Below are 19,285 nucleotides of genomic sequence, written 5' to 3' on the forward strand. Positions count from 1 at the left end.
CTCAACAAAAAGATAACCCAAGATTAAATTGGGCAAAGGATTTGCATAAATATTCACCTAATGAAGATATACAAATGGCGAACAGGCACATGATAAAATGTTCAACATCACTTAAGAAAATGAAAACCAGAGAAGAACCAAAATGGCAGCATAGGTAAAAACCTGAACTTGCTGCCTTGCACAACCATTATCAAAACTACAACTAAAAGACAAAATGGATATCATCCAGAACCACAGGAAGGTTGGCTGAGAGGAAATTACACAACTAGAAGGAAAGGGAAAAGCGCACTGAGACTGGGAGGAGGTGCGGAGGTGCGGAGGTGCAGAAGTGAAGTGCGGAGGTGCAGAGTCGTGCGTGGAAACGGGCTGGCAACTGGGTATGCTGTTGTCTTTTTCAATTGGGATGGAGATACAAGCTCCTGACTGCTTTGAAGTCCAGTTCCCAGCGAGACTCTGGGGACCAGACTCATATGGGGAGAAACTGGACTGTCTGGCATCGGGCCAGAACACAAGGGTGGCTTTCTCTCAGAGGTGCTTGCAGCGATCATTGTTCCTGCACGGTGCCGCGGGACACAGAGACATGGGGACTTTTTCGGGGCAGGGCTGACAGTCAGCCATTGCTGTTTGCTCCGACCTGGTGATTCCCTGAGACCCCGCCCCACCCAATTTACAACCCCACCCAAGCTGTGCATAGAGGCTTTTGCATATAAATGGCCAGGCCTTTTGCAATCTAACACCTAACAAATGGCAGCTGGGTCAGAGAGCCCCAGAGCCTCCAAAAGAAGGCCTAAGGCTGGACAGCAGCTTGCATTGCTTCACAGCTGGGCCTCATCTGGGCACCTCCAAACCGCAAACAAAGAGAAGGAATCTGCAGATCTCTCTGTAGCTCCTGCTGGGTGGCCTCAGGCAGAGGCTAAATTATCACCTCCTTGGAGATCCAAGAGCCAGTGTACCCAGTGGTCAGAGTGAGACCATCCAGATTACAACTCCTCAGATCCATAAAAGACACACTCAGGGGGCAGACTCAATGAGCGCCAAAGCCCCACTGAAGCAAGTCTTGCCCCATAAGGGTGTCTCCAGCACAGAAGTTCTCCCATCGTAGACACAACTGATCCTCACAGCCAATTGGCCTGGAGGTCAATTCCTCCCAGTGATACCAACAGCAATCAAGGCTTAACTACAACAAGACTGTGCACACAGCCCACAAAGGGGTGCACCAAGAGTGTCCACCTCAGGTAATTAGGGAGGCTGAGCCATTGGGCCCTATAGAACACCTAGCACACAAAGCCACTCTATCAACAGAGAAGCAGCCAAAATGAGGAGACAAAGAAACAGGTCACAAATGAAAGAAATGGAGGAAAGCAAACTACTGAATATAGAGTTCAAAACCACAGTTATAAGGTTACTCAAGAATCTTCTAGAAACCTGAGAAATGTAGTGAGACCCTCAAGGATATGAAAAAGGACCAACTAGAAATTAAGCATACACTAACTGAAATAAAGAATAATATACAGAGATCCAACAGCAGACTAGAGGATCCCAAGAATCAAGTCAAAGATTTGAAATACGAAGAAGCAAAAAACACTCAAACGAAAAAGCAAAAAGAATCCAAAAATATGAAGATAGTGTAAGGAGCCTCTCGGACAACTTCAAGCATACCAACATCTGAATTATGGGGGTGCCAGAAGAAGACAGAGAGCAAGATATTGAAAACCTATTTGAAGAAATAATGACAGAAAACTTCCCTACCTGGTGAAAGAAATAGACTTACAAGTCCAGGAAGCGCACAGAACCCCAAACAAAAGGAATCCAAAGAGGACCACACCAAGACACTTCATAATTAAAATGCCAAGGGCAAAAGACAAGGAGAGAATATTAAAAGCAGCAAGAGAAAAACAGTTAGTTACCTACAAGGGAGTACCTATACAAATGTCAGCTGATTTCTCAACAGAAACTATGCAGGCCAGACGGGAGTGGCAAGAAATATTCAAAGTAATAAACAGCAAGAACCTACAACCAAGATTACTCTACCCAGCAAAGCTATCATTTAGAATTGAAGGTCAGATAAAGAGCTTCACAGATAAGAAAAAACTAAAGGAGTTCATCACCACCAAACCAGTATTATATGGAATGCTGAAGGGTATTCTTTAAGAAGAGGAAGAAGAAGAAAAAGGTAAAAATAAAAATTATGAACAACGAAGTGACAACAAATACATATCTATCAACAAGTGAATCTAAAAATCAAGTGAATAAAAAGTCTGAAGAACAGAATAAACTGGTGAATAGGATCAAGGGCATAGAAAAGAAGTGGACTGACAATTCTCGGGGAAAAGGGGTGTGGGAAGAGACTGGACAAAAAGCGTACACCTATGGATGAGGACAGTGCAGGGGGGGAGTAAGGGCAGAGGGTGGGGTGGGAACCGGGTGGAGGGGAGCTATGGGGGGAAAAAAGAGGAACAACTGTAATAATCTGAACAATAAAGATTAGCAAAAAAATTTTAAAGAAAGAAAATGAAAACCAAAACTACAATGGCAAACTAGTTTGGCCATAATTTTTTTAAATGACAATGGAAAATAAAGTGTTAGTGAAAATGTGGAGAAACTGGAGCCCTCGTATATTGCTGGTGTGAATTTAAACTGGTGCAGCACTGAAGAAAACAGTTTGGTGGTTCCTCAAAAAGATAGATAGAATTACCATATGACCTACTAATTCTATACACATAAAAGAATTAAAAACAAATATTCAACCAGAAACCTGTACAGGAATGTTTGTGACAGCCCTACTCACAATAGCCTAAAAATGGAAATAATCCATATGCCCATCAACAGATTAACAAATTTTTTTAAATGTGGTATATCCATACAATGGAACATTATTCAGCCATAAACAAGAACCAAGTACTGACACATGCTACAATGTGGATGAACCTTATGTATGAACATTATGCTAAGTGAAAGCCACTTTATAGAAACATCTAGAATAGAGATGTTTAGTGGTTGCCAGGGGCTAGGGAATGAGGGATGAGGAGTGACTGCTTAATGGTATAGTGTTTCCTATGGCGATAAAAATGTCTTGGAACTAGACAGAAGTGATAGTTGTACAGCACTGAGAATGTACTGCATCCCACTGAATTGTACAATTTAAAATTATTAATGGTTAATTTCATGTTAAGACTTTTACTTCAATTTTTTTTAAAAAAATCTCTTTAAAAAACAGTAAATACTAGCTTTTTACCAAGAGCTATATCAAGAAAGAAAAGGAAATTGCTATTTCTCTTGCTGTGTTACCCCTTGAATTCAGGACGTAAAATTTTAATCCATAACATCATTCAATTTATACAACAGGAACAGCCCAGCTGGTGTACCTCAATGATTGAGCATTGATCTATGAACTAGGTCGTCACAGTTCGATTCCCAGTCAGGGCACATGCTCAGGTTGTAGGCTCAATCCCCAGCAGGGAGTGTGCAGGAGGCAGCCAATCAATGATTCTCTCTCATCATTGATGTTTCTCTTTTTCCCCCCACTCTTCCCTTCTGAAATCAATATATATATATATGGAGACAAAGAAACATGTTATGAATGAAAGAAATGGAGGAAAGCAAACTACTGGACGACATAGAGTTCAGAACCACATTTATAAGGTTACTCAAGAATCTTCTAAAAACCGCTGAGGAACTTAGTGAGACCTTTAAGATCTTAATGAGAATGCCAAAAAAATGGAAAAGGACCAGTCAGAAATTAAGCATACACTGTCCGAAATAAAGAATATACAGAAACTCAACTGCAGATCAACGTACCCCAAGAATCAAACCTAAGATCTGAAATATGAGGAAACCAAAAACACCCAACCAGAAAAACAAAAAGAAAAAAGAATCCAAAAATATGAAGATAGTGTAAGGAGCCTCTCGGACAACTTTAAGTGAACCAACATCCGGATTTTTGGGGTGCCAGAAGAAGAGAGAGAGCAAAATATTGAAAACCTATTAGAAGAAATAATGACAGAAAACTTTCCCTACCTGGTGAAAGAAATAGACTTACAAGTTCAGGAAGCGCACAGAACCCCATACAAGAGGAATCCAAAGAGGACCACACCAAGACACTTCATAATTAAAATGCCAAGGGCAAAAGACAAAGAGAGAATCTTGAAAGCAGCAAGAGAAAAACGGTTAGTTACCTACAAGGGAGTACCCATACGGCTGTCAGCTGATTTCTCGGCAGAAACTATGCAGGCCAGACGGGAGTGGCAAGAAATATTCAAAGTGAGAATAGCAAGAACCTACAACCAAGATTACTCTACCCAGCAAAGCTATCATTCAGAGTTGAAGGTCAGACAAAGAGCTTCACAGACAAGAAAAAGCTAAAGGAGTTCATCACCACCAAACCAGGATTACATGAAATGCTGAAGGGTATTCTTTAAGAAGAGGAAGAAGAAGAAAAAGGTAAAGATAAAAATTATGAACAACAAAATGACATCAAATACATACCTACCAACAAGTGAATCTAAAAATCAAGTGCATAAAAAATCTGAAGAACAGAATGGACTGGTGAATATAATAGAATCAGGGACATAGAAAGGGAGTGGACTGACAATTCTCAGAGGGAAGGGGGTGTGAGGGGTGCGGGAAGAGATTGGACAAAAATCTTACACCTATGGATGAAGACAGTGGTGGGGGGTAAGGGCATGGGGTGGGGTGGGGAATCAGGTGGAGGGGAGCTATGGGGGAAAAAAAAAAGAGGAACACCTGTAATAATCTGAAGAATAGAGATTTATTTTTTAAAAAAGGAAAAAAAATATATATATATATATAATACAGAAAAACCTAAGTTTGGATTGTTCCTATTGGTAGAGCAGCAATTTTCCATGTATCCAAATTTAATGTGTACCTACACAGTATCAAACAGACATTTTTAATTTTCCCAATACTTTATTAGGTATAATTAGTAATTGCCCCAATCCTCTATAATAAAAGGGTAATATGCAAATAGACCAAACAGCAGAACAACCAAATAACCAATCAAAGCAAAATATGCTAATGATATGCTAAGGCTGCTCAACCGCTTGCTATGATGGCACTGACCACCAGGGGGCAGATGCTCTGACCAGTAGGTTAGATTGCTGCTGGGGCCTGGCCAATCAGGACTGAGCGAGATGGGCCGGACATGCCCTGGAGCCCTCCCATGGCCCCTCCCCAGCTCGATAGTGCACCAGTGGGGTCCCTCAGCCTGGCCTGCGCCCTCTCACAATCTTGGACCCCTCAGGGGATGTTGGAGAGCAGGTTTCAGCCCAATCCCACAGGCCACTCCCCTTGGGAGGGCGCCAGATGCAGGGCTCATGGCTGTTGAGCGCTGCTGCGGCAGCACGAGCCTCTCCTGATCCGGACTGATTGGGCGCGAGCAGGCACAGTGCGGTGGGGATGAGCTGGAGCGGCAGGTAGGAGCTGCAGGCAGTGTTGAACTGCGGGTTTTGGCCAGATCCCTGCAGGCCACCCAGAAGGACCCCACCCATGCACGAATCGTGCACCAGGCCTCTAGTAACTATATAAGTGAGGATTATACATAATAAGAACTTATTATAGTATCTAATTTTAAAATAAAGAAACCATCTCAGAGAGGTTAAGTGACTTGCCAATGGTCTCATAATCTTAAATCTAATCACCAGAACATGAACCCACTACACAACAGAATAGTGACTTACAAACTTGGAACTATCTGTAATAGTCATGTTTAGCGATAATGTATGGACAGTACCCATACTTCAGAGTTCCTTGCTCATTAATCTGATAATGCCAAATCCAACTTTATTTTTCACTACTATTTAAGCAACCCCTCAACCCCAGCCAATCTGTCTAGTACTTCCCAAATATAACATGGCAGGGAATCAGCTCCATGTTGTGCCCAAGTCACTCCTCATATTGAGAATGACATTTTTCCTTACTCCTCACCCCCATCAGCCATCTTTCAGTAACTGGAATTTCTAAGCTTCACAGAACACAATAATCATTAAATCTGACTTACCATGTGGCCTCTAAGATGTCAAAACCCCCTGTTAGAAGAGGCTAAATAATGTACACAAGTTCAAAATAACTGGAAGCAAAGAAATAGAACCAAAGTTCCCTGACTTGTTATCTGGTTCTTAATCCTAATGATTAATTAGATCATGACATACAGCAAGGAAAAAGAGTTGGTGGAATAGTTATGAGAGTCTTACCTCTGATATGCAATGTAATACCGGTTTTATTTTCTTGTTAATGTGCAGTAGTTAACATTCAAATGAGACTTGTCCAGCCTATGCAATTGTTTTATGTTCAACATAAACCACAGCATTGCCTCTATTCCTATGTAAGAAATTTATATCTCGTAAGTGCCTATAGGTTTGAAGTTACTTCAACAAGTCCAAATTGGAACAGTCCTATAGCTCAAAATAAAAAATGTTGGCTTTGACATACCTTATGATTTTACACATTTAAATGGTAGAGTAATAATGAAATCAATATTCCCTTAGCTTATAAACAGTATGCAAATCCACTAGTCGGACAACAGTACCTACTATATGAGTGTCCTTGAAATATATAACACCAGCCTGGTAAAGTGAAAAAGCTGTAATGAACCTAATTGCTAATTCCAATAATTAGCTTCTTTTGAATGGTCCAAATTTATAAACACCAAGGTAGATATATAGGGAGGATTTAGTGTAGGTTATTTGGCTTATTTCAACCTAATTCATCCCATTTAAGCTTTGAACCAATATTCTTTAGATAAGAAGTGGGTAAATTGCTCCAAAACAAAGAGATTTCAGATATCAGTCACTCTGATAATTAAGTCCCTCCCTGCTAAGACACTATTCTGCTTTTAAACAACTAGGTTTCTTACAGTAACACTACAATAAAGTCCTATTTTGAGCCAGAGTTTCTTAGTGAATAATCGCTTTTTCTTCAAAGATTAAACAGTTCCCTAAAGGTCTAAATGTTGATGCGTAAGCCAAAGCAAACAGGCCTCACTACATCCCTAGGTACTTTACCCGCAGGAGAAATCAAGTTCATCTACTTGTCAACCCTGATGCTGGCCCGGTCAAGAACTTTAAAACAGCCTCCTCAAAAGATAATTTGATAAACAATTTACAATATATATCTTTTTTTTTTTTAAATATATTTTATTGATTTTTTACAGAGAGGAAGGAAGAGTGATAGATAGTCAGAAACATCGATGAGAGAGAAACATCGACCAGCTGCCTCCTGCACACCCTCCACTGGGGATGTGCCCGCAACCAAGTCACATGCCCCTGACAGGAATCGAACCCGGGACCCTCCAGTCCGCAGGCTGACGCTCCATCCACTGAGCCAAACCGGTTTTGGCTACAATATATATCTTGATGACTGACTAGTATCAACAACAAATTCAAGGAAGGAAATAAAGAATGCTAATCTATTCTCTCTACTAGTTTTCGTTTGTTTGCTTTTGTTTTGTTTGTTTTTAAACTCATCACTGAAAAGCCAAAACCATGGAAGCACAATTCCCTCCTGTCAGACAACATCTGGCTGGAAACTCTATTTTTTAGGAAAACTCAAGACTGCCAATGAAATTATGTTGAGCAACTCAACAATTATAACACTTTTCAAAATGAGCACTCAATGAAATGCATTTCCAACTGAAATCTTTTTAAAGGAGCTTCATGTAATCCAACACTATTTTTCTCAATTACAGAGATTATATTCCACATAAAATAGTGGAGAGTTGACTAGCAGTCAGGAAACCTATGTTCTAGTCCTGGTTCTGCTAGCTAAATGAACCTGGACTAGTAATTAACATTTCTGAGCCTGAGTGTCAACATCTTTTAAGTGTAGTCATATATTAAATGTATGGCCAAGATCCTATGATTCCATGACTATGATGGATATAAAGTCATAGCAATGGCTTCTCTCTCATCTTTAATGTCTAAAACACACACACATCCACAAGTTTTAGAAAGAGTATTAAGTCAACTCAGAACTGTGATTTAAAATAATAGAAGAGCCCTGGCTGGTTTGGCTCAGTGGATAGAGCGTTGGCCTGCGGACTGAAGGGTCCTGGGTTCGATTCCAGTCAGGGGCACATGCCTGGGTTGTGGGCTCCATCCCCAGAGTGGGGCATGTGGGAGGCAGCCAATCGGTGATTCTCTCTCATCATTGGTGTTTCTGTCTCTCTCTCCCTCTCCCTTCCTCTTTGAGGTCAACAGAAATATATATTTTTTTAAAATAAAAGATCCCAGCCGAGTGGCTCAGTTGGTGAAATGTAGTCCTGTGCACTAACCTTGGTCTTCCCTGGAGCCTTCTACTCAGATTTTATTTAAATACAACAGGGCTGCCCTGCCAGTGTGGTCTAGTGGTTGAGCATCCACAGTTAGGTTCCCGGTCAGGGCACATGCCTGGGTTTCGGGCTTGATCCTCAGTGTGGGACATGCAGGAAGCAGCCAGTCAATGACTCTCATCGTTGATGATGTTTCTCTCTCTCTTCCTCTACTCTGAAATCAATAAAAATATATTTCAAAAAAGAAAACAAAAAAAATGTTTTAAATACAACAGGGCTACTTTGGGGATACCATATCGAATAAGAATAATTAAGGACATATCTACCAAAAATAATGAGGACTGTAACATTTTACATTAAATTTGTTGTCTGTTGGAATCTACTTATTCCTTCTGACAAGGGCTGCTGGATCTAACAGGACCAGTAAGGTTCCACAGGCCTCTTGGCCTTTAACGGGCAACAGTCCTCTCTGTCACATGCTTATGTGACTACACAATTGTCCCTGTCAATGAGAATGAGCATGGCATTGTATCATGACCCAATACTCCATATAAAGTATATTTAAGTAACTTTACCCTTTAAATAATAACAAGGGCTCACATTTATATACTGTATATAAAATCTGCTAATTCATTGCATAAAGCAAACTCCCCCAGTTAACTTAATAGAAGCCTTAAAAATATTTTTAGAATGCAAACTCACATACATACACACATTAGTTATTTTTATAAATTTCTATTTTTTTACACTAGGTTTCTAAAGAGTGGACTACACCTGTATTCTGACAAACTGGCAGTTTCTAATTAGAGACAGAATGAGTACTAGAAACCATATGGAAATTTTAATAGACAGGCCATGTCATAACATTTGTTCTAAAAAAGCTATTCAGATACTACCTTAATGTGCTTAATCTTGGAGACTCGGTCCATTAGAAGGCCAGTGCTAAAGCTGGGAAATTCCTTTCCTATAATTCAAGAGATAACCAAGTGAAGAAACAAAGACATTCTCCAACAGCAAAGGATTCTAATGGTACCTGTTGAGCAAGGTATATGCTTGGGGCTTAGCAACGGAAAAACTCTCTGAAATATGACAGAGCTCTGGACCAAATCACATCTAATGGTAAGGCTTAGTTGCAGAAATCAGGGGAAACTATTTATACAGCCCTCTCAGACCCAATTCATGCCCTCAATTTCTCCTTGTTCCTTTGCTCAAGCTTTAGGGATTCAACCCCATTAGCAGTATTCTCACCTACTCTAGCCACTGGTCCTTAAAGATAAATACCCTGATCCAATTAACTACCTCAATTCACTCATCTATAAAATGATAATAGTGATGGTACTTAATTCAGAGATTAATATATGATACCAAATCCTTATAAAAGTATATGGCACATAATTAGCATTATACTAGAGGCCCAGCGTGCACGAAATCGTGCACAAGTAGCTCGCTTCCACTTGCCTCAGCTGGCAGGCCCGCCCATGGCCGCTAGTAGATCTCTGCCTTGAGTAGCTTGTCACAACAAGCATCAGCCATGTTTTATTATTATTGTTTAGTATACTGTTTAGAACTATATATTAGTATCATTATTGTTAGTTCTTTTAAGAATCTGACTGCTATTATATAAAGTGAGAAAAACAGTAACACGGGAAGTTTTTTAAATTTAGAAATCTTACAAAAACTTATATTCGAGGTTCCTGGCTACTTGATAACTAACACAGCACTCTCACCGAGAGTCCATTTTGAGGAAGGACCACCATCCTTTCTTAATCTGTTCCTCTCTTGTGCCTTTCTCTTACTTAGCCTTCACTTACTAAAATTAGAATGTTTTCTTATAACCTAATTTAAATAGGCCCTTCTTTATGAAACTTTGAGACCCACCTTCTAATATACTAATAACTTACATTTTTGTTTATTTCACCTCTCTCCCCAATTAGAATGTAAGCTTCACAAGGATAGGAAGTATTATATTTTATTTATGGATGAATCCAGGTAACTAGAATAGTACCTGGCATATAGATTTTCAATAGCTATTACTGAATGATGAATATTCAATATGGCCTTCAGATCAATAGCAGTTTCCCATAATAGACAAGTAGAGATGCGGAAGCAGCTGCAGATAGATGAATGAACTATGTGATACTGAAAATCTGTGAATTGAAGTATCTAATACATGAAATAAAAACATCCTCCTCCTCCAAACAGCTGTATGAACAAATCAAAGGGAAAAGAAGAGTTGGAGAGAAAGTGAGACAAAGAACAAAATCTGGCCTGTGTGACGCATTTATAAAACTGATGGCCTGTGAGCACGACACTGATGAATATTTTTGCAGGATAAAAATGGCAACCCAGTGTCTAAAAATAAACCACTGTGCTGCAGACCTGTCTGGTTCAGCTATACCACTGGAATACAAACACACCCACTCACTAGCACATTTTGACTCAAGGTTTCACAAAGACAGAAAAACTGAATGTTTTGTTGGCAAGAGAAGATATTTTACATGGTTTTAAATCAGTTATATTCTCTATGTAATATATCTATATCTGAACTTGAATTTAACTTTAAGTGATTTTCACTTACTAAAAAATGAAAAATGGTAATAGTAATAAGCCATTAACTCACCTTATGTGAAAGATTAATTTCTCTCAGCCCAATTATAGTAAAATTGAGTACCATTATGACCATCTTGGGATAATATCCTAAAATCGCAATTTAAAAATAAAATTGCAAATGATTTCTAAGCCATGCTGACTTAAATGGCAGATCTTGTCAAAATGTTATCTGCAAATGACTTTGGAGATGAGGTGAAAAACCTGATCTCATTTTGCATCTGAACTCTACAATAAAAAGTTGTTAGCTAAAATGCAAAAGTGAATATACAGTCCTTCACAAGCAGCGCTTTAATTCATCAAACCCAGTCACCTGACTCAATCCTGCCTTATGTGGTTATGATTCTGCTCTTAGCTAAATTATGATTTCAACTCTAAGAGTTACAAGCCTCTGGGAGGCTCTAGAACATTCTGAATACTGTCATACCACCATTTTTAATAGTAAAAATGAACTCTCCATAACAATAAAATGTGAATAAATTACACTTGATCCTTTATGACCACCCCATTGGAATAAATAGAAAAAACACCCAGATCAACACTTCAGGAACCAATGAAGTTTTCACAACACAGTACAACAAAAACTGCCTAATTCTTGCTGTGCCAATCACTGCACAGCAACTCACTATGCAGTTTTCCTGGTGGGTGTGGGCAGGTGAGGTGGTAGGGGTAGACATCTTGTCTTCTTAGTTCACAGACCTCCAGATCAAAAGCTGCACTGAAGCAGATGTGCCTGAGAAACTTCATGTGTATCATGACTGTGATAAGATCCTGGACTTCAAGTTGATGCCATAATGAGATAAGACTTCTGGGAGATGGGCAAGTGTATTCTGCATGTACAAGAAAATGTGGATTGCTACACTCAGAGAGCTGACCATAGCAGATCCCTTCCCAAGATGGTTGCAACAATACCTCCCCCTCTTATGCCACTTTGCTGTGGAAATCTGCCATTCTTCAATCAAAAGATGTAATCTTTCCCCTTCTGCTTGATTTGGTCCTGTGACTCCCTTGAGTCAACAGAATGTGGCAAAAGTGGCACTGTCTGACTTCTAGGTTGAGGCTTTAAGATACCTTGCAACTTCTATTTTTACTTTCTTGGAACAACCTCAGTGAGATGTAAGGAAGCTCAACCTAGTAGAGAGAATGATTACAGGCCACCCGGAGAGGCCACATGGAGGAGAACTGAGGCTCCCTCTAGCCCCAGTAGAGATGCCCCAGCCAATACCATGTGGAATAGAGAAAAGCTATCTGCACTGAACCATGCTCAAATGCTCGATCCACAAATCATTAACAATAATATGTTTGGCTGTTTGCTTAAGCCACTGAGTTTTGGGACAGTTTATTATACAGCAGTAGATGATTGAAACATTGAGGAAAAGGTCAGTCTGAGTAATGGAAATGTGTGAATTTTTCAATTTTGAAAAAATACATTTTTAATACTTGTAAACATTCACAATGATTTTTAGAATAATAATCTGGGAAAATATCAGTGAATTAAAGCCTTGTGGAGCTTATATTATAGTGAGGGGAACAAGGAGGGAACCTTAGGAATATGCTTTAATAAAAAAAAATGATTTCTAATTAGTACACCAGTATTCTAAGTTAGTGTTTGCTAAATACTGTAACTAAATCTAGTTTTAACTTTCTCCTTGAAATTGTTACATGGATGCTTTATCATTGTACCAGAAGCTATTTTTAGCCAGACCTTCCTCAGACTGAGCCAGAAGAAAAACAAGGTCAAGATGATATAAGACCACATTTTGTGCACCTGAATTTTCAGGTATCTTCAGTGCACTGAAGTAGAACATCAATACTGTCAAACCTTTGCTCCTGCTGACTGCACTTCCTGGAGTGCCCTTTCCCCACTTCTTTACCTGGTGGACTCCTGATGCCCTCATCAATCACTCACTCCAGGTGCTTCTCCTGCTCTTCCACTACAGCCTATGCATACATATAGCATAATAGTGGGTATATCATAACTTCTTATTTGTTTAATTGTCCCCACTAAATTGTTAGTTCTTCCAGGAGAGAAATTGTTCTTCCATTCCTAACATAGAAATCTACATGTAATAGTAAATGAACAATAAATGCCTTTTGAATGAATAAATCTTAAATTTTTTATTAAATCATGGTTCCCTCTCTGAAAAAAAAGGTAGCTAATAATCCAAAAAGATGGAATTGCAACTGCCTGGGAAACTATAAGGCATTATTCAAACTTTTTTATCATTATTTATCAGATAGGTGCAAAATTTTCCTCTTTCCAATACTCAAGTTCACTCTCAAAGTAGGAAGACTTGTTATACTTAAGGTCATTCAGAAAAGCATACCAACTCCCAGATAAAGTTCCTACACAGGTACCTGTGAGTTCCGGTTTGCTGTTTCTTTGGTGTTATTTTCTTTCTTTCCTTCTTTCTTTCTTTCTTTCTTTCTTTCTTTCTTTCTTTTTTTTTTCTCCCCACAAAACAAGAAGCCTTTATTGCAGTATTATAAAACACTTTCCATTTTGGCAATATTTTACAACGCACTTAGCTTCAAGGGTTGGGAAGGAGAAAGTTGGAAACTAAAGGGGAAAATTCCAACAGACATTACTAAAAGAAAAACTGTCCCAGCCCTCCCACCCAAATAAAATTCTAAATGTCACTTAATTTCACTACCCAAGAAGAGGCCACCAGGAAAGCAGCAGGCAAAACTCTGGCGATTTCAATATGGATCATGTCAGAGACAAAGGAACATTCAAAACAGTCATCAGTATGGTCAGTTGCGCTGATCATTTCTGTAGTCATTTCTTCCTTCCATTTTGCCTCCATAGCCACTCGGTCTCCACCATAGCCACCGCCACAACCACGGTCTCCTCCGTAGCTCCCCCCACCACACACTTCGGTCTCCACCGTAGCCTCCTCGGTCCCCACCATAGCCTCCTCGGTCCCCACCGTAGCCACCTCGATCTCCTCCATAGCCGCCTCGGTCTCCTCCATAGCCACCTCCTCTGTCCCCACCATAACCACCCCCACTTCTATCTCCACCATAACCACCCCCACTTCTGTCTCCTCCATAGCCACCCCCACTTCTGTCTCCTCCATAGCCACCCCCACTTCTGTCTCCTCCATAGCCACCCCCACTTCTGTCTCCACCATAGCCACCTTGGTCTCCACCTCTGCCCCCATGACCTCTATAGCCCCTCCCTCCACCGTAGCCTCTTCCCCAGAAATCTCCTCCTGAGGGACAAAAATCCTCTGGTCTGGGCTCATTGCATTGATTGCAGGAGTTCCTTCCAGCATGACAGATTAGGGCAAACCCAGTTCCCTCTTTTGGCGTCTCCACCTCTCCCCTGAAAGCCTCCACGGCCTCTATATCCTTCACGGCCTCGCCGCCCACCTCCACTTCCACCTCCCCTCATAAATTCAAGTCTTCTGGTAGCAAAGGACACTTTAATGACGTTGCCATGAAATCCTTTCCCATCAAACCAGTCAATGGCTGCCTTAGCTGAAGGAGGGTCATCAAATGACACTATCGCCTCCCCTTTTGGCTTCCCAGTGTCCTTGTCTGTGTACAGATTTATCATTGGTTTTCCAGTCTTCTTATTTGTCTTGATCATTCCTATCTGATTAAAGAACTCCTCCACTTTATCCGTAGACACACCCTCCCCAAGTCCTTGTACAAAGATTGTGTTGTTATCTGAATTATCAGATTCTGAATCAGCATCTGATCTGGGTCCATAATCCCTGTGACCACCAAAATTTTTGAAGCCACCACGGTCACCACTACTTGATCCTGTCATAGGACCTCTTCCGTCCTTGTCATATCCCCCACACCCTCTACCTCCTCCCTGTGACCCGCCATATCCTCTATTATCTTCTCCATACCTACTCACATCACACGGTCATCTTGTGTGTGGTGGCTGTAATTTTCCCTTTGTGAATGGTAGGACTGCTGGTTTTGATTATAGGAATCATGCTGCTGATCATAATTTGACTGCTCGTCATATAAACCTTGATGATGATCATAGCCTGACTGCTGGCCATACGAATCTTGTTGACCATAGTTTGACTGGTCATATGAAGGCGTTCTTCCACTTTGGCCTCCTGATGATTCCGTGTTTTGCTATCCCTGGTTATTATAAGATTGCTGGCCATATGAGCTCTGTTTTTGATTCTCATAACCACCGTAGGATTGTGAATAACCTGATTGGCTTTGTCCATAATTGGAGTAGCGCCATAGTTCTGTCCATATGAGGACTCAGTAGTTTGCCCATAACCAGAATAGCCTTGTGGTGCTTGTCCATAACCTTGATTGCCTTGATTTCCATAGGAAGAATAACTTTGCTGCTCACCCCCAGACTGACCGTAACTTCCAGAATCCGACATGATTAACGGCCGTGGCACCAAGCCCCCACAGCCTGCCGAGAACAAGGAATACGAAAGCCAGGCGGCACAGCGGCCTAAGCTGTACTCTCTGGTGTTGTTTTCATCAGCATTCTGTTTTGCAGTCACCTGTCATATCCTGTGTATCTATATTTTTATCTCAAAAGCACAAAAGAAAACCTTCATGGTTTGAGACACACCCAAAGGGCAAACACAATTTGTGGGTTTTTAAAGTCACAGGATTCCAGACCTAAACAGATTTTAAACCTTACCAACTTAGTTTTCAGGACACAATTCCCCTTCTTTTCACATAAATTTGGTTATTATATAATATCGCAAGCAAGATTATAAAAATGTGGAGGAATGAATGAAGAAGCATACAGACCAGCAGAGTCATAATTCAATCCCTGATACATCTATCACCTAGCAGAGGCGCTTTATATCTATGCTGCCCAACGCAGTGGCCACTAGCCACAGGTGCTGTTAACTTAACTTTAAATTAAAATTAGATAAAATTAAAAAATTCAGTTCCTCAGTCTCACTAGCCAAATTTTAAGTGCTCAATAGCCACATGTTGCCGATGGCAACCAAACTATGCAGAGTAGGTATAGTGTTCTATGGTCAACACTTCCTTAAATGACATAAAACACAATTTCTTATCAAATTACAAGAGAATTTTTCCATATGGTTTCTGCCTGCAGTAATGAAACCTGTGTGATATTTCACAAGAAATGTTAAATAGAGGGGTAGTCAAGGAAAAAAGAAATACATCATTTTTTTCATAGTCTGATAGGATGCAAAGGTTTACGTTAAAATTCATTTTTTGAAGTGACATATTCCAATTAATGAAAATTCACTTTAATAAACTTTTCTTCCAGTAACATAAACGTTTTTCTTAATGTATATGTTCAACATCATCACCTTCTGAGTTTGGGTAAAAGGACAATTTTTGAAAAGCCTTCTCATCTTAAAACTCCAATCATTTTCTTAAAATTATCACACTATAGTTTTAAAGTATTTTACCTGCTAGAATATATAAGGCATATGTTATTTGGAACTCTAATAGCTAAACGTTAATTCTATAAAATCTAACTTTGGAATACACTTTTTAAACAGCTTCTTTCTAAAGATAAAATAATTATCTGCAAACTTATCTAAATTTAAAAGATGAAAAATGTATCCAGTGCTAAGATTTATCTTGTATATCCATAAAATAGATTCTTTTCTTCTGAAATATTAAACAAGCTTTCAAAAGTGGGATTCAAAGGTGGTTTATAGAAATTTCACAAATTCATTGAAATTTTCAAAGAATTTCAAAGTACAATGGTAAATTATTTGCCCAAGTAAAAAAATATCCTAAGTACCTTTGTTTTGAGCTCTGTTAGGCAAAGTATGTATTTATGTTCAAGTACTACTAGTAGATTAAAACGCAAAGGAAACATCATTGTAATAAAAATCATCTTCAATATATATTTTTAGGAAGTGTCTGGTGCTCATTAGCACCCTCTAGAGTCAGTTATTATAGTCCAAATGAACCTGATCTTCAAACGTAGCAATTCATTATTTAATATAAAAGTGACAAAGGTAAAGAATTTTAAGAAACTTAAATGACATTCATATTATAATTTTCCCTCATAAATTTCAAAATGTCATTTAAAAGTCCACATGTGCTTTTTTAAAATGAGTTCATTTTGACAGTGTCTCTTTAAGAAATTTATGTTGTTCTATAAAAGATAGTTCAAGTGAAAGACATTAAGCCTTTTAAAGTTTACTATGCAAAGATTCTTGCTCAAAAACCTGAGTTTTAAAGGTTTTTTTAGTCACATGTTTTTATTTCTAATTGCCCTCCATATGCCTAAATTTTAAGAATCACTCTACATGTAAAAAAATTTACATAATTCATTCGCCATTAAAATAAGATATGGAAGGAAGCTTGTATTTCTTGAATATGAAGAAAATTTCAAATGGCAACTCATTGTAAGGACAGTAGGGCTAGGTTTTAGAGTTAAGAAAAAGGAAGCCTGAGTGTATCATTTCTCTGATATCAACCACTAAATTCCTTTAGTGAAACTTATCTCTACCAACACAAAAACTACCATCAAATCTCCTTTTATGTTTCCCCTTCTACCAACACAAAAACTACCACCAAATCTCCTTTTATGTTTCCCCTTCAAAAGGGTAATTTAGTTCTCCCTCCCTGGAAGGCAGACACAGAGAACACCTGCAGGCACAATGTGCACATCATCATGGTGCAGAATTCAGCACCCTGGACCCCTGGCTCCATCCCCTGCCCAGTGCTGTCACATGCACCAGCCCACGTCCTGAGCATGTGCCTCTGCAGTGCTCTCAGGGGCTCAGGCACATGCAGTCTCTGTTCCCCCAGATGAAACCCCCATGTGACCGCAGTCAGGCCTGCAGTTACAATACAAGACAACAGCCCTTTCCATCCAAAAGAGAAGGGAGAAGTGATCAACCACAATTTTCTGAATGCTTTAAATAAACATAGATATAGCAGCAAAATGTTTCTTGTTTACATCCACTAAATTATTTTTGGTTTTTTCTTTTGTCTCTTCAAAAATTAAAAAAGATAAAGTCATCATCTGAGTTCACTCTAGGGGAAAAAATCCAATTACTCCCTACTCTCCTCTTACTAGATTTGCCTAATGTTTCATAACGGAATACGTCATTAAAAAGGGGACAAAACGGAGCAAAGCATTGCATCAACTACGTTGTTAAAGGCAATTAAGTCAAAGCACTGCTAATAATCCCTCTTCAGCTCTTCAACAAACTCACAAAGAGGAGGACTTATGCCTAACATTCTTGCTTATGAGGGGTGAAAACAAGCTCTTCCTTTTATGGAGAAAATAGTTACGCAGCTTGGACCTTACCTGGATCTGTTACATCCTCTCCTCTCTGCTGCTAGTTACCTGGGCTATTTCTCTGCCCTGTGTTTTCTCCACTGGAGGGCACAGTTAGCTAAAAGAAAATTTGGTGAAACCATTTGTTCTGTTCTACAGTTCCAGAAAAAGGCTGGGTGAGAAAGGAGGAGAAGCTGCTATCATAAAGGATGTTTCAGTACTATTTCTCAATTTCAGCTATTCTCTGTTATCCTGAAAATCATTATAAAAGATAATCACTAATTGGCTAAAAGTTAAGACAAAAAAATCTGTTCCAAACACGACTATCTATAAAGTATAAATAAAAGATGAGGTGGAAAGCAAAGAATAATTTTTTTAATGGTGGACACCCTAGGTACCCAATAACCTAAAGTGTGAGTGCAAACAGAAATTCTCCTTTACTACAGTACCCACAAAGCATTTTCACGGGAATGTGGTGTTGAATTAATCGGTTCTTTTGCAATGATATAAATCATGCCCAGTAAAAATAGCTCATTTTTATTTTCTATTTTTTTGCATTATCATTTTAGAAATAAGCCAACAGGGGATGCTATTCAGCAATTCATTCATAGCTGCCTTTTCTTTATAAACCTAATCAATCTTAAGGGTTTAGTGCAAAATGTTTTCAATATGGTTAGAAAAAAAATTAGTAAAGAGACACATAAATACTGCATTTCTAGATAAATTAAATAAATGCAGTTTTCAGGGTAGCTTATAAAACAATAGCCTCCTGTTTTAAGACTTGCTTTTGAATAAAACTATTAGGTTTCCACTTACCAGTAAGCTTTCTAAGCTTTTACTGTGTTGAAAGTAATGTGATGGAGGACACCTTTCTATGGATATTACGCAGGGCATCTTGTTTTATTAAGTTAACTGACAAATTATTATAACTTAAGTTTTTTGTTATAGATAGGCAAAGTTAATTTTTTTTTAAAGTTAATTTTTTTAAGTAGAAAATGGGGCAAAATAACTTGAGTGGGATTACACTTTCAAAAAATCATCTAAATATGTATATTTAAACAAATTATTCATGTTATATTAAGTGATTTACTAAAGAAACCCACAAGTCCCAGCTAGGGCTTCATAATTCAATGGCCTCCGGACCATCCCCTGCAGTCCTAAGAAATAATTCCATT

The 19,285-nt window shown here is 39.1% G+C and overlaps 1 protein-coding gene and 1 pseudogene across 2 annotated transcripts in view; both read right to left on the minus strand.

Moving 5' to 3' along the window:
- Positions 1 to 19,285, minus strand: part of HSD17B12 (hydroxysteroid 17-beta dehydrogenase 12) — a 140,725-nt gene that overhangs the window by 96,388 nt on the left and 25,052 nt on the right. The gene's annotated exons all lie outside the window — the stretch shown is intronic.
- LOC308234807 (TATA-binding protein-associated factor 2N-like) lies at positions 13,646 to 15,330 on the minus strand (annotated as a pseudogene). Its single transcript has one exon. The product of its transcript is annotated as a TATA-binding protein-associated factor 2N-like (transcript).

The sequence above is a fragment of the Plecotus auritus genome (assembly GCF_963455305.1).
Source record: "Plecotus auritus genome assembly, chromosome: 9".
NCBI lineage: Eukaryota > Metazoa > Chordata > Mammalia > Chiroptera > Vespertilionidae > Plecotus > Plecotus auritus.